A 16,468-nucleotide genomic window follows, 5' to 3' on the forward strand; every position below is an offset into this window, starting at 1 on the left:
CCCCTGCTCTCAGCCCTGCTGGGTGAGCTGCTCGCTCCATTCTTCTCTCCGTTCAGATGTGCTCGGGCTGCTCGAGCCATTACCCCCCACTCGGCACACACCACGACTTCCTGCCATCCACAGCTCCAAACCACATCCAGGAAACAAACAGCAGCGGAAGCAGACAGACTCCGATGGGAGCTGTCAGGTTTTTAGCCACTTGAATTCATAGCAGGCACTGCTCAGCTTCTGCATTTTATGCTGCATGAAAACATGCCTCACATTACCTCACATAGAGCACTATAATTTGACCAGGCCTTCCCGAGTGAAACCACTGAAATTCAAACATACCACTGCACTATTTCAGTGTGCATGCAGCCAATAAGTGATAAGATTCATCCCAGTTGCAAAAGCATTTTGCTGTCATCAGAGGGCTCTTTCATTTTGACCTAAGTACTGAGGGTCATTGCTATAGGACCAATGACACAGAGAAGCATTCAGGTACAAAATGTTTAATTCTTTGAACATTAGGTTAATTTGTTTTATAAACCTAAACCAATATTTGAAGGGTTGAACAAATATTTGAACTGCTTTGGGCTGGTTACCTATTTAGAAAGAGAACAAATTGTTTCAAAAGGACTTTTTGCCCCTCAAGCAACACAGGGCCAAATTCAGGCTGAGGTCATCACACCCTAAAGGTGTTCAGCTGGTCTGAGCCAGACCCTTCCAACAGGCTGTTGTGAAGATGCCTGACAGGGTGAAATGAAATGCTTTAGGAACAGAAGTGCTCTATCAGGGAGGAACAGCTATGCTAAAATATATAAAATATGAAATAAAAAAGTAAAACACATCACGGAGGTGAAAGGAATACACATCAGCAGCAATACTCGTGTTAAAATCTATGCGAAGTTTATGACCCAACAAGAAAGCACAATGGCAAAAACCACTGCCTGCCTTCTAAATAAAATATCTGCTTTCAGTCCCACACTGAGGGCTGTCAGAAACATCACTTATTTCAAAGTGCATACGGGACTCTAAAGGCTTCTGAAATTCATCCCCCATAGTGGAAGCCTTACTATTTCCTAGTTTCATTTTAGAGTTTTAGAATGAGGTTGTATTTGGATGACAGTCAAAGCAGGCTGAATGGTTCTTGTGCTGCAGCAGGGTCAGATAGAAGTCATGTCCATAGCCCTGCCAAAGCATAGTATCTGGTCTGTGTCCTTCACCAAGTTCAGCAGCTGAAGCAGGACACAAGCTGTAGGGCTTCAGATTTATCATAGAATGGCCTGGGTTGAAAAGGACCTCAAAGATCATTCAGTTTCAACTCCCCTGCTACGTGCAGGGTCGCCAACCAGCAGCCCAGGCTGCCCAGAGCCACATCCAGCCTGGCCTTGAATGCCTGCAGGGATGGGGCATCCACACCTCCTTGGGCAACCTGTTCAGTGCGTCACCACCCTCTGGGGGAAAAACTTCCTAATATCCAACCTAAACTTCCTCTGCCACAGTTTAAAACCATTCCCCCTTGTCCTCTCACTATCCACATTCATAAAGAGCCGTTCCCCCTCCTGTTTATACGCTCCCTTCAAGTACTGGAAGGCCACAATGAGGTCTCCCTGGATCCTTCTCTTCCCCAAACAAGCCCAGCTCCCTCGACCTTTCCTCATAGGAGAGCTGCTCCAGCTCTCTGATCACCTTAGTGGCCCTCCTCTGGACCCACTCCAAGAGCTCCGTGTCTTTCTTTCTGTTTAAGAAATACTTTAAAAGCTAGAGTGAGGGAGATGCCATTTATGAGCTCTGGTTTAGCATATGTTCGGTATATGAAGTTATTTGAGTGCTGTACAATAAATAACGTGGCAACATACGCTTTCAACACATTTGGAAGCTAAGTCATAAAAGCAGTCTTATTTTGGCTAACGTGCAAAAATCTACACACAACAAGCGTTGCAAAGGAGAAGCCACTAAATCCACTGCAAAGATGACAGGTTTTGCAGCATTTCTGCGGCTCTTTCTCCAGACTGATAACCAGAATTTAAACAAACGAGGCTGCAAAACACCTCGCACACGTACAGAAAGAGCATTTAGCCTTCAGCCCTTTTAGCTGCGAAATCAAACGTGCCTAATGGAACACAGTATGGAAGGCACATCAGGCGTGCACCTCAAACTCGTGACAAAAGCCATCAAAGAAACAGGGAAGCAACCTGAAGCGACTTGCACAACACTGTCCAGAAACCACTGAGTGGGACAAGCACTGCTCTGAGCGCCACTGCTGTGATGTTCTGAAGGTGTGAGAATGGCACATAGAAGTCCTTCATGATAGAGGACAACTTCTAACGTTTAAAGGACAAAGTCAAGAGCCAGACAGCACTCTTCATCAGACAAACCACACTGATGGGTGTTATGGAGCTGAGAACGTTGTCACTTCTTCTGGACAATGAAACAAAACCACAGAAGCCAACAGGAGCAGCAGCCAACTCTTACCACCCTATTTGGGCATTATGGGCCTATAAATACACACATAGCATCTAAAGAAGGGAACGGTTTTCATTCCCCTTGTAAGAAAATGATTGGCTGCAGCACACTAATGACACACTCCGAAATACCGAGGGACAAGCATCAGTTCTCATGTCCTAACGCCAGAATGGGACTCGGCGCTCGGTGGTAACGCTGCCATAAATGTGCAACAAGCACGGGCAGCACACGCTGACACACAGCAATCTTACAACACTGGGAGCTCCGTTTATGTCACAAAGGGAGGAACACAGAGTCACTGCAAAAGCATTTCATGAGAAAAGCCCACTGATTTCATCCAATCTCCAAGATTTCATCTAATTTAAAGAGAGACACAAGCAATGTGGGCCAATGTGATACAGCATCGCGGCTCTGTTCATCCACAACAGCTTGTAGCACTGCCTGTCATTCAGCTGCACGAGGATATTATCTAGCAGTTTTATAAGTGAGATAATATTAACTACTGGAAATGATGTAAAGTAGGACAAGGATTACATTGAGCATTATCAAATGGGGCCTCAGAGTTATGATTTCTAGGCACAGGCAGGAATTGGGTAGCAAGGCAAAGTTTAAGAAAACAGTAATACTCTTGTGTATTAACAGAAGGCCTCTTCTGCTCCGTAGTGCACTACCCAAGACCATTTCCTTCCTTAGTATTAAAATTCTAATCAGCCTCCATTTCACCTACAGAAATGTATGACCCAGGCTAAGCTCTGTGTACAGCTCTGGAAACAAACAGGCCTGGAATGTGAGACCTGGCATACTGCAAATCCTCAATTCAACTATCATAATCCGTACGTGCACAGATAGGGAACATTAAAAACATGCCGAGTGCCACTCAGTGTAACACAGTGCAAATGTCTTTGCTTCTAAAGCAGCTGTATTAATTACAGATGTGACGTTAAGATGCTAGATATCAGCACTGAGGAAACCAGGCCCGCTGCAGACAAAAGGAGAACGGGTAACTGAGAGGTCCAGGCTCTGCACAAATTCTACGTGCATTTGCCTTCAGCGGTGCTTTCTGGAGCTCTACAAGGAAAACCAGGGAAACGGCCAGCAGGGCAGAACTAAACACGGAATGGTGAAGCTCCAAACGAAATACCAAGCACCAAGCTCAGGCTTCAAAGCGTAGCAGTGAATCTGGAATACTACAGGTCTGAAGCACTCACCTGGCCTTCATGCCTCCCCAATAGCTTTAGCATATATATGTCAAAACAAAGGGGTGGGCCAACGAAACCTGTGTAGCAACACTGTGCTGCACCACTTCCACCTCATTGTGAAATCTGCTTCTTCTGTTCACTGTAACACTCAACCCATCTCCCTTCAGTGCTTCTCCATTCAGAGCAGTGCAGCATGCTCCATCCCATCTTCTGCCTCCCACCTGCAGTCCTCACCTCTACTGGTGCTACGTACCAACGCCAGACACAAAGCCAGCTCTCTCCTCTGACATTTTTAAAGCACCCCATCCTTTCTGGAGCAATCTGGAGGGCACAGCACTTCTCCCACCTGCCTTCCCAGGACTCAGCTGCTCCTAGATAAGGAACAACAAACCAACAAGAAATAACCCCCTGCCCAACTGTGCCTGTATGGGTGCAGAGCAGACACATGCGGCTACAGTGCAGCACCCAGGGCAGCAAGCCTGCTGCTCCAGAGACTGCAAACCAGTGCCTGGGCTGAGCTCTGCACGCTGTAATCTAGCAGAAAAATACTGAGAAGCGTTTCAAGCCAGGCTTGTCAGCCTTAATATTTTCCGCTGATTTGAACAGGGCCAGGGAATACGATAAGCATCTATACAAATCCAGTTGGCTTTCCTTCAGATCCAGAAGGCTGTCTGTAAGCTGCACAAGAACAGGAGCCCACATGAAATCACATTTTGAACACAGAGCCATCCCTGCTCCTCAGCCTCTGTGCTGAAACCTGTCTGCAGCAGCACCTCCGTGAGCACGTGCAATTGCTCTTACAAGTACTGTTTGCAGAGCTACACTCAGCTTCGGGAACACCCCTCTTACTTAAAAATCTTCTGTGTTTCTTTATGAGGTTCCGTTAATGAAGTATTTCCACTGGCACCAACGAGTTAAAAATTGTGCCAGCTTTCCTTGCAGGTTTTTTATCTTTAATCAGGCTGGTAAGTGTTCCCCATTCATCAGTGCAAATCAGCTTCATTTGCTTAGGAGCTCAAACTCGGAGCGCACAATGGTATTTTCAAACCAAATACATCACGTTAAAGCGAGGGCGGTCGTGGTTCATCTGAACCATACGGTCAGACTGCAAACCTAAGCCAAGGAAACGGAGGTTGTGACACCCCGCAGCCGGGCCAGCCTTCGGACAGCAGGGTTACATCACGGGTGCGGGGCCAGCCGGGCGCTCGCCTGTGTGGAAGTGAAAGATCCCACGAGAACATTAAAAAAAGAAAGGTTTCATGTCCTCGCCAGACCCCTTCCTTCACTTCGTGCTACCGCGGGCTGAGTTTCTTCAGAGCAAATGATTGCAGGAGGTTGCTGCCAAGCAATTGCTACTGATTTATTTTCATCCGATCGCACAGCGCAGGAATTAAGCACTGTGCAGAACACACAGGCGACTTAATTACCAAAGGTCTCCTGCCACACAAACCAATGCCAAACGAGGCTGCCCTGACACAGCCCCAGCTCCACTCCCCATCAGGGGACACAGGGGCTCCGACACCACACAGACACAGTGCTGGGCAGCAATGCCAGCAACATCACATCTACCGCAAACGGAGCTGCTTCTCCTTCTGTCTTTTAAGCAGGGAGGATGAATGAGAGCAGTGCAGCTTGGAGGCTGGGGCAATGCTCTCTGAGTACCACAGCCATGCTTTGTGAACACGTGGGTCCATCAGACAATTGGTGGGAGCAGTGAACTCTAAATCAGACCCAGTGATAGGGCTCGTGCTGTTTGGGAAAAAAATAAAGGGGGGTGCAAAACCACACATGGAGAACGTTTCAGGCATTAAAAAGAAGTACAGTGCGAGCAGCGCTGTGCTGGATGGCCTGCAGACCTGGAGCTGGTGCAGCATGCTATCTTACAACACTGCTTTGCAAATATTCAGTTTCTCTCAACATTCAGTCACAGTAAAGTACCCTTGAACTAATTAACCTTTCTTTTTAGGGGAAAACACACATTTGGTATCATGGGTTCATTCATTTATCCAAGATAAAATGCTTAAACCTCTTTAATTGTTGAGTCACCATCCCTGAACGTGCTTAATAACCGTCTGGACGTGGTGCTCAGGGACACGACTTAGAGGAGGGCTGTTAGAGTTAGGGCAGTATGGTCAGGTTGCGGTTGGACTTGATGATCTTTGAGGTCTTTTCCAACTTGAGCAATTCTATGATTCCATGAATTTACTTATTTATTTTTATTTTACTGTAAGAAAAAGGTAAATCAGTGCTTTACTTCATGCCTCTCCTTTAGATAAGTTCCATCAGCACACCAAAATGCTGCCCACGCTCTGAGCAGCCACACATCCCCCCCTCGTGTGGCTGCAGCTCACTCACCTACACGCTCTGCATCACTTTTCCCACTGCACAAAGAAGCAGATGCATCCTGGCTAACCCAAGCGATGGAGCATAATGCAGTGTGCCAAAACCACCACACTGTGCAGCAACAACCCGAACTGACATCTGTCACAGCATCTCGTTACGTATCAGATACTTCATACTGGGAATGCTCTGCTTCAGCTTTCACCCAGCATGCCTGACGCTGTCAGTGAGAAGGAAGCTGTGTGTTTTTACCTTCAGATCAACACACAATTTTGTTTGGGAGCCTCAGTTCACCTCAAAAATGTAAATACAGCCATTGACACCACAGTGATTCAGTCACTCTCCCATCAATTCAGCCACAGTGCTCAGTCAGTCAGCAGCATCCTGCAGCAGTTCAATGCCAAACATTGCAAACAATTATGTTCTCCACTTTTAATACAACACTGTGTGTTGTAAACACTACAGAAAGTGCTAAGAAGCCTGGTATGGTGGGAGGGAACAGATAAATGAAACCAATTTCCCGTTATCAGTATGGGTGAAATTTGCTTTTCAACCACTTAGAAGCAATTGTTTCACCTTTTTGTTTTGCTTTCCCTTCCAGTGGTCCCACCTTTGAGCGACGTTCTCCTGAGCTGCACCTCACGTGAGTACAGGCATTATTGTATGGTTTTTTTATCCGTGTACAACAGTGAGAATATTGACCAGCATTGCTATTTCTACACCTCCTATTTACTTCTGTGAAATTGTACTGACAAATTTACTCAGTCCCCTGGAGGGGTTACTGAAGGCAGTTGGTGTTCGCTCCCAGCTGGACCTCCTCAGAGCTCACAGACAGGTACCCATGTGGGCTCATACAGAGATTCCTCCAATGTACTACAGCTATAGCTTTGGGAAATTCAGACTTGGGGGATGCAGCCCATGATCCTCAGACACTCAAGGACTCTTTGCCAGGCAAGAGAGCCCCTGAAATCCAGAGAAACAGACTGGAGGAACATCAACACCTGGAGGACTGGATTGGCATCATCTCTGCGAGCTGCTTGCCCACCCCTGCCAAGAAGGAATGGAGGCAGTAATGCTCTCCTCCCCACCTCCACCAGCAGGCCATCACAGCAGCTAACACTGGAAGCCCACAGCCCACATGAAAGGCTTTTACGCACTGACAAAGGCTGCCCAGAGTGCGCTGCTCTCGCTGCTTAATGAGCCAAGGACCGGAGCCAGGAATTATTTAATGCTAACACCGGCCCTGCCAGCACTCAGTGCTGCTCTGCGGCGCTCAGCAAACCACTTCAGCTTCTTCATTTTCTCCTCCATGCAACGAACACACAACATTTCTGCGCCCAATAACCATCTCCCCAGTGTTTAATTCCCAATCTGATACTCAAGCCATAAATGCACTGCCTCTCTTCCTCTCGCTTTGATAAAGTGTAGTCAGTATCAATAGGCAACACTTTCTAAAAACTGATTTCCAGCTATTGTGAAACAGGAGCTGAATGTTTATGGAGTAGTTACTTTTTATGTCAGTTTACCATAGGGCCTCTTTAGCCACAAGCTTACAGCCGGAGGCCCCAAGGCATTTTTGGGAATGGAAACTTTTGGAGCTCAGCTCTTTACAAATTTCCAGCCCGCAGTATGTTTTTCATTAGCCTACATGGTGTTATAATAAATGATGCACTTCCTCTTTCATTTTATGATTTTTTTAAACATGCAACAATTTTTTCTGTCTGTTTTCTATTACTTTAAAATACTCAACCACAATCACCATAGAGTCTACTCCATGTATAACGACAGAAGGGATCTATTGAGTAAGATATCAGCTAGAACAAGACAAGCTTCTCATTTAAATTCTCCATTGAAGGCCAATCATAAATGCATTCAAGTGCAGGCAGCTCTCTTTTTAGGGGCCACTGTTACAAAAAAACCAGCAGTAAGTCTGGTATTCCAGAAGCTGAAGTTGGCCCAGAAGAGACTCCTTACCTGCAGGACACAGCTAAAGCAGTATGAGCTCGCTGGCCAGATGCTAAAGCCATGAAAACCTCCCCAAGCCTTTGCATAGCAGAATTACACAAAGGGCTTTTTTGCATAAGGAGATATAAGGGTATTTGTGTAGGTTTGGGTCCCCCATGCAAGAATGCTTTTGACAAAGTGCCAAAAGTCAAACACGGGGACGCCAAGTTCTGGTGGGCAGGAGGGCTGCAGGCAGGGCTGGGACAAGCTGATGGTCAGCCCTCTTCCCTGAGTGCAGCTCCCAGAGGTGTCAGCTCCCATTTTCCTGGGGCAAAGCACCAGGATTCCTCAACCGCTGCAGTGAGTCCTTTACATTACAGTAGAATTAGACCCCAGAAAGGACACAGGTATTTCTCTCCTTCAGAAGTTTATAAACAACAGATAACAGCATCCCAAACAAGAATATGGTAAAGCTATCACTCTAAACAAAACAGAGTATAAAGGGAAAGTGTCTAAAAAAGAGGGGGGGGGGAAGAGAAAAGAAAAAAGCCAAGCACAGCATTTGAGAATGTAACTGTGTGTCCTAACAGCATGACTACCCACAGTTAAAGCAAGCCAAAGCTCTTTGCACTGCCTTGTTCCTCTCAGCCCACACTAGTTTGGTGAGCTCTGCAGGCAGTCGAAGGAAAATCAAAACCAAATGTCTCAAACATCTCGGAGCTGATGTCTGAGAACGCAGCGTTATCAAGAAATGCTCATCTCCCTTTGGGTTCCCTTGCACACATCACTGGTAGTGACCGAACTCAGCACATCCATAACAGACGAAGCATATGGACAAGAATGTCTATACTTTTGTTCAGCATACTGGGGAACTTTTGTAGGTGAAAGCCTGAGAATTGAGAAAGAAGAGGAGCTAATTCTAAAGAGTATCCACCAAACAAAGGCCATGGTAATGATGGGCCAGAGGTTGGACTAGGCGATCTCAGTCACCTTTTCCAACCTCAGTGATCCTAAGATCAGCCTTTAATGCTGAGGAGATGGAGCCTTCCAACGTCTTTTTAGCACAGAAAAGAAAGTGAAGGCCATCTGCTGCCACTGCCAGCAAGGAGGGAGGGCTGAATTAAGTAGATCCTGCTAATGACAGGACCCAGGAAGGAGAAAGGATTATCATTACACAGCGTTCAGTTGTCTGACCCACTTCACCTGATTTAAAAAAAAAAAAAACAAAAAGAAATACATGTTTTATAAGCGCATCTCAAAATAACAACTAATTAGACATTGCAATTGCTTAATGGCAGAAAAGTACTCACTAATGGGAGGAGCAGTTCTCCACTGCGTGCCCAAATCTATGTTTGAATATTTTTAAGGTGATATATGGTTGATGCATTTATTTTTAGAGAACCTTTTAATGTTCGCCCTCTATAAATAATTCTCAATACGAACGCACTCCCAGGGCTGGCAGCACCAGGCAAACCAGGCTATGCCAACAAGAAGGCATTCCAGTCCAGCTTCATCACGTCTCACACTCCAAGTTTCATTCACAAACCTTTGATTTCTAAATGAATGGCAGTTCAAAGTACATTTTAAAGACAGCTACTTTCTGCCTATGTATGTGGAGATTGCTAGAGATTAAGTCACTTTAATTAAAGACTTCAGCAGGTGTCACTTTGTGATACTCTTTGAATTTGGTTTAAACAGATGTATGTTCTGTGATTACCCTGCAGTGAGCTTTAAAAACATCAGAGGTCTCCCCAAACACATCAAAGGGAAGCTACTGATGGTCTGAAGTTTGGTGCTGCTCTGTCATAGACACAACATACACATAGCTGAGTTGGAAGCAGCATTCTGAAATGCTCAGCAATAAAGAAAAGCCCTGGAAGAAGCGGTGGGAGGGAAGCCCAGACCAGGCCAGCCCTACACATTTCAGTGGGGTTTTGTCCTGGTTTCTTTATACATATTAAGCTACCCAAAGTTAACTTGCAGTGTCAAAGCCTACAGCAGGTAATTTAAAAGCATTCGGGATTCAAATGGTTTAAACAAGAAAATGGAATTATCTCTAACTCATTCTTCTCTCGGTGTCATGCTTTAGGATGACAGCAATATGGATCCCATTTTTCCATTACTCAGAGGTTCTTTCTTGGGGGAAAAAAAAAAAAGTAATCCAAAGATTAATTTTAAGCTATCTGATGAAAATACTTTAGTATTTACCTTCATATTTTTGAATTTATACTGAATTCAAGTGAAGTGATTTCAAAAGTTACCCTGGATGCTCTTCTCATTTTAAGACATTAAATATTGGCTCTCACAGATTGCCATTATACACTGCCTGACAGTATGTGCTGCTGCTGACTACGTGAGCTGACTGCTAATTCTTGCAGCGCTAATGACAAAGTTTTGCAGAGTTGGGCACAGATGTGCCAGAATTTCACCCTTAGTGCAGGTGTAACTGCACATAATGGAAGCGTAAAAATTGGTGTCACCAAACGCATAAATTCCCTCTTGATCCTTTTTTTTAATAATTATATCATCAGCTACCTTCAAAACTTGCCTCCTAATCCTGCTTTAAATGATCATCTACTGCTGACACCCGAAGACAAGGGAAGGGCACAGACACACTTCCATAATCCGGAGCACAGGGAACTTGCAAATCCCAAACTGAAGTCCCAGAGCCACAACAAAGCCATGGACAGAGCAGTAGGAGAAATCTGGCAGCTTAGGGTCAACACATGGCATATGGTAACAACTCCAAGGCAAAGCTTACAGTGCACAGGATGATTTGCACGAGGGCACAATTCTGGGAGCTCCAACTTATCCTACAGAAATAACTGTGTGGTTCTGAAAAAGTCGCATTTCCGTTTCCATGTTTTTCTCTTCATCAGCTGCACGGATGCTGCAGGAGAGAGAAAAACGCAAAACAGAAAGGGGCAGAAAGAAAGATGTGTTCTGCTGCTTCAGCACAAAGGTGCGAATCTGGAGTGACTGCAAAGGTTTGAGTGGCCAATAGGTGCTGTGTGACTGCGTGCTCCATCCGGCTGCACTGCTTCCCATCCAGAGGCTGCACCAGGGCTCGCCCTTGGCCAGAAAGGGAAAACCACCGAAGGTAGGGAAGGTCCTTTCAGTACCACGTCAGGCACAGGTTAAGAGAACATCATAGGGCTGCACCACCTCCAGGTTTACTTGCTGGGGGCTGATTGTGTAAGGCTGATTGGCCTTGTGAGCCCTGGGCTGCCAGGAAGAAGCATGGAGCTCAGGAGCAGCTTTCCCTCCCTGCCTCATTGGGTGTTCCCCTTTCAAGTGGCACCCAAGCAGCCGCTCAGTCACCTGTTCTGTAGGTCGTCTTTAAAGCAGTGCTTTCCACCCTTTGAGCTCAACTGCAGAGACATGCAATTAATTAAGCAAGTTAGTGGTATATAATTTCAGCCTTTTATTTGCACTGGGTGTTGGAGCAGGACACACGTACTGTCTGTAGCAGGATTCCAGAGGCTCCACAGAAAATGCTGTACTTTACAGACCAACCTGATAGGGTTTGTGCAACATCAGCCCAACCTGTGTCAGAGGAAACCAAACAGCCATCACTTAAAGGAATCTAACAGCCCATGCTGCTACTGTGCTGTATGGAGCTGGTACATCAAACCTCTGTTCTGACATGTTAGTTTGTTTTTTAAATGACTTTTTATGCTCAGATGAAGAGCAAGCCTAGAAGTGAATTTTAAGTGGGCTGCCTCCAAGTTGGACAGGCTAACAAATCTTCATTGTTAGCAGACAAATGGACTCCTATTGGCCAGATTGCTGCAATGCTGCATAAGAAATGCATCAAAAGCTGCTCCTAGCAGTAGTATCCAAACACCACAACACTGCTTCCCAAATATTTTCCTGGGTTGCAATGTTTGTAAACTGAGCCCTCCCGTCTTGCAAAGCTGCCAGGAACATTCTCAACAATTTTAGTTCTTAATAACAACAACAAAAAATTAATTTAAAAAATCCCCACATTATTAAAAAAAACTATGGAGAAAAGATGACAAGGAATCTATCCTAATATAAGGGCTCTCCCATTTCCACATAGCATGTGTGCTGTTTGTCTTCATTCTTGGAGCACAGGATTTTATAGCTGTAATTATCTCATTTTCTCACGGCACAAACAGTCCAATTTTTATTCACTGAGGTCAACATTTTGGTAGTGTTCTCCCTCTGGTTTTGCTTCCCATAAAGCTTGCTATTAACAGCAAATACAATACATTCATCTGATCCAAATAGCTGCTGGGGGAGAGGTTCTTTAATAAATCATATTTTCAGATCAGCATAGAGCAGAAGTGTCAATATGAAAATGAATAACTAGAGGGATGATGCTTTAACTCACTTCTGAAGTTTGAAGCATATTATGGGGGGGTTTTCTTAATTAATATCATCTAAAAGACACAGCTTCTCAACCATAGCCTTATCTTAAAAGATTCCCGTGCAAGAATTTTCCCCGTAATCTGGAGGGCATTGATTGGTAATGTTCAACCCAGCAGACCTTAGAAGCAAGGAGGCAGTGCTTCGTGGGCAGCTGGCTATGAAATCCTGCTAGCTGCATGCAGCCCTGCATGCAAACCTGCTGCTTTAGGACTAGGATTTTTTTTTAAGTGTTCAAGGATGAGGAGGTGCACCCCAGTATTTATCAAGGAAGACAGCCCTGGCCTGTACTTCTGCCCTGCTTAAGTGCCATTTCCCCATGCTGGGAAGCAAACCGTAGCACCTGCAGGTGCAAGACGTGTGGTCTTTGCAGAGCAAGCAGAGGGTGAAAGCTGTTCCCCTTCGCAACCACCTGAGGTCTGCAGAAGGAAGAACTTCTGAGAGCCCGGTGGCAGGGAAAGGTCAGGAGCAGGGTGTTATACTCTGTGTGTTTGGATTAGCACACAATGGTTAAATAAACTGACTTAATATCTAATGACATTTTCAAACAATAGCTCATAAGATTATCCAAAGTATGCAGAAACAAAACCTGCAGACAAACACCATTGTGGTTCCCAAGACATCCACACAGCAGTGCGTTTCAGGGCCGTGCAGATTAGAGGTCAGGTATAAATAAGCCCGAGTGAAAAATCTCCTGAACAGAAAAGACAGAAACAGTCCTTCCTGCCTCACGTGTTATTATCACTCCCACTTGTATGCAACCATCAGTTTCTGTCCCATGCTTTCAGCTTACAACCATGCTTTTGGAAACAGAATCCCCGTGTTTTAAAAAAATAAAAAGCATGGTACTGCAATGAATCACAAGCTCAGAACGCTCCCGGAAAGCCACTGGGAATTAGCTGGGTTAGCAGGTCTGAGGGATTGTCACTAAAACCACATCAGCATCCTGAGTCACGTCAGCTGGGGAAGGCGCTGCGATGGGACAGATGCTATCACTGCTCTCCAACCTGCTCCGCACTGCTCCCATGCCAATGGAGCTGGCGTTAGGAATACTACACTTAGGCACCTGTCTCAGCAGCTTCAGCTGCTTGTGAGGCACCCTACAGAAGTGCACCTTTGTGGTCCTTTTTGAAACCAAACTGCTGACGCTGCAAGCAGGGCTGCCAGCTTCAGCACAGCCCATGGGGGAAGCTGCTTGAAATGCCCAAAGCAGTCACTGCTGGTGAAGGATTAACGTGCAACTGCCGGGCTGCAGCGCAGGAACAACAGTGCTCTCCTTCTTAAAGGGGCAAAAAGTTGTGCTCATACAAAAGACATCCCTAAAGCAACTCATCTGGTATTTGCTGACAAGTCTTGCTTGCTTCAGCTGATTTGCAAATACAATTTATTTTAGGTAATTACCAAAGCATTTTTGGGCATGTTAAGCCAAATCTGAACTTGCTGAATTCTCATACTAAGATAAAACACAGATTAACACAAGTCCTGAGTGGATTCCCTTCACATTACTTCTTAGTTCAGCACTTAAACTGAAAAACAGGAAAAAGTATCAGTCGGTGACTGCAAGCATCTGTGCAATGGAACGAGGAGATCCCTGCCCACATCACAACCTCTGTACTGCACACCAGCTGATGGGCCGTTTGCAATCCTCTGAAGGCACCGTGATTCCAGCTTGGATCAAAAGCATGCTGAGGTTCTGACAACCCTATTCCTTATAGACAACTTCCACACGGCTAGCAAAGGTCCAGGCACACACCAGCTAATTCACTGATGCCACGATGCTTCAACAAAACCAGTTCAGCTCATAAAAGCAATACCCCAGCAACCACAGTCCTCAATAACTACTTTCACGTTAGCCCTGTGAATTGCTTAGTCCATCCTGAGCAGTAGCTCTACGTAAAGCTGAATTACTGTACCAAGCACTCCTAAAAGATCAACCTTGGCGAGCAAAACTGAACAGAACTCATTTGCCTTTGTCTCACTTGGCTTCCATAAATAGAAAATCAGAGCAGAACTGCCCGTCAGTTTGTAGCAGCTGTCAGAGATGACAGCACCTCAAACAACCGCGACTCCATCTTTGCAGTACCACAGAGCAGGGTGCAGACATAAACATACACATCCATCATTCATTTTAGGCATCAGCTCCTTTTGGGTTAATAAGTCAAAGCATCCACTATGCTTCTCTGCTGTGGACGGGGAGGAAAATATAAATTAATTCTTCATTACAGTTTTACAAAGCAAATTATTCAGCAGCAATTTGTATTCAAGCGAAGTACACAGAATCATGATATTACACTCCTTTTATTCAGATGAAAGGAATTTACATTTACCTCCGATCTCATTAGAGTAAGAATGATGAAGCAGTAGCATCTTCCCCCCCCCCCCTTTTTTTTTTTTTAATTGAAGTATTCTTTCTGAATGCTTAAAGTAACTCAGAGGGTTATATTGAAGCATTTTTTCAAACACATGCTGGCTCTGTTTCAGGTCTAACGCAGCTTTCTGTTTAAGCTCCCAGGCCAGGTGGGTGCTGCAGGCTTCTGCTGCACAGCAGTGCTTTGCAGAGCAGGGCAGGGTTTGGCTCCTGACAAATACAGCTGTGAGAGCAGCTCTAAGGGAAGTTCAGCTCCCTGCGCCCAGGGTTTGCTATGCTGTTAGCACACACAGCCTTGCAGAATAGCTACTTCCCTGGTAAAAAGTTCTTTCTGGTACAAAAGCAGCTCCTCCAATGGATGCAGACACTATTTGTTGCTGGTTATGCAACGCCAGCAAGGGCTGGGCTATTCCTGAACCACAGTCACATCCTTCCAGTTTGTACTTGAGAAACAACAACAAAACCCTTCCGTGGTTACACGGTGGCACGCAGAACAGACCTGCTGGCAGCACTGGGCCCGGCGACCAACACCCCTGCACCCCTCCGACTGAACCGCGCCGCGATATCGCTGTGGACGCCGTGGTTTTGCAACTGCCCTCTCGGCCAATAGCAGCGTGCAGCTGAAGCTTAAAGGATTATGTGTATGTATGTGCAGGGGAAGTCACATGTAAATACAGACTCGGTGCCATGAGCAGGGCTGGTGCAGCCGTCAGCGGGCTGCTGCTCAGCCTCCCTGTTGTTTACTCTTGCTGGAGAAATGAGAGGTCGGAGTTTCTGCTGAGCTTACCTTGGGAGGGGCTCTGACTTGATGGACAAAATGTTTCTGCCAGCCAGCACGGGACAGCAGGGCACTGCCTACCAGGTGAGATTCTTAACAGTTCACCTTCTGGAATGCTTTTGCTTTTTCTGAGGCTGGGAACAATTTGTGTTAGCGCATACGAGCTTTGGGTCAGTGCAGACAAACAGCTCCATCGTTACAAACCAGCGGTCAGCTTTTAGAGAGCAGTTCTTTAGGAAAGCGTAGACGTATAAATGTGTCATGTTCCTACTTAGATCTGCTCGACCACACGAAAGTTACAGTGGGCTTCCTTAGGCACAACAGTTTTCACTCTCTCACTCATTATGCCGGGCTTCTCATTTACTGCTTCTTCAATGTATGAACATGTGGCTCTAAGCTTTTCTTACTAGTTGCTCTGTATATATGAGACCTTAATTTTTTACTTTATATTAAATCCTGAACGGTACGGCAGAGATCTAGCAGAGAAATTGATCAGATATTAATCTAATTAGTCTTTAATAAAGAAGAAAAGTTGTCAGTGGAAGTGAGACACTTGTGAATCTTCTATTCATAGCACAGTGAAAAAACACGCAGCAAACCGTACTGTGAAATATTACTGCAAAGCAGCTAAAAGACACTGCAGCAACTAATTAACTAATTAATTACAATTAAGCTGCATTTTCATTTATATTCTAAAAGAAGGTAAGCCAAAGGCAAACATCAAAGCACCAAAAATTTCCTGCTTTCAGCAGAAGCTCTGAATAAGCAGAATGACTGCTGTCCTTTTCAGCCTCCATAAGCATTTTTAACTATGCTAATCACCACAATGTTTGCAAATCTGTTTTCTACTGCACTTAGCACAAGACCCACTTCGCTTTAGGGCTCTGCCTGCTGAACTTTACGTCCCTTTTATATAAGTGCTAAAGCAGCATAAAAAGGCAGCACGCCATTTCTTACACCAGCATCACATTCTGAACGTATCTGATTGGCCCAATGATT

The 16,468-nt window shown here is 45.4% G+C and overlaps 2 protein-coding genes across 7 annotated transcripts in view; one reads left to right on the forward strand and one right to left on the reverse strand.

Annotated features, from left to right (window-relative positions):
- Nucleotides 1-16,468, reverse strand: part of C7orf50 (C7orf50 homolog) — a 95,136-nt gene that overhangs the window by 30,412 nt on the left and 48,256 nt on the right. The gene's annotated exons all lie outside the window — the stretch shown is intronic.
- Nucleotides 1-16,468, forward strand: part of GPR146 (G protein-coupled receptor 146) — a 35,743-nt gene that overhangs the window by 6,094 nt on the left and 13,181 nt on the right. For 2 of the 6 annotated variants that reach the window (XM_046900600.1, XM_046900598.1), the window contains exons 2-3: nucleotides 6,589-6,630; nucleotides 10,811-15,553. The exons of 1 other annotated variant lie outside the window; for it this stretch is intronic. The gene's annotated coding sequence lies outside the window, so the exon portion shown is untranslated. Of the gene's footprint in view, nucleotides 1-6,588; nucleotides 6,631-10,810; nucleotides 15,554-16,468 lie in introns of those variants that run through there. 3 more of the 6 variants (XM_046900599.1, NM_001277532.3, NM_001277534.3) reach the window with 2 other exon arrangements.

Source organism: Gallus gallus, chromosome 14 (genome assembly GCF_016699485.2).
Source record: "Gallus gallus isolate bGalGal1 chromosome 14, bGalGal1.mat.broiler.GRCg7b, whole genome shotgun sequence".
Taxonomy (NCBI): domain Eukaryota; kingdom Metazoa; phylum Chordata; class Aves; order Galliformes; family Phasianidae; genus Gallus; species Gallus gallus.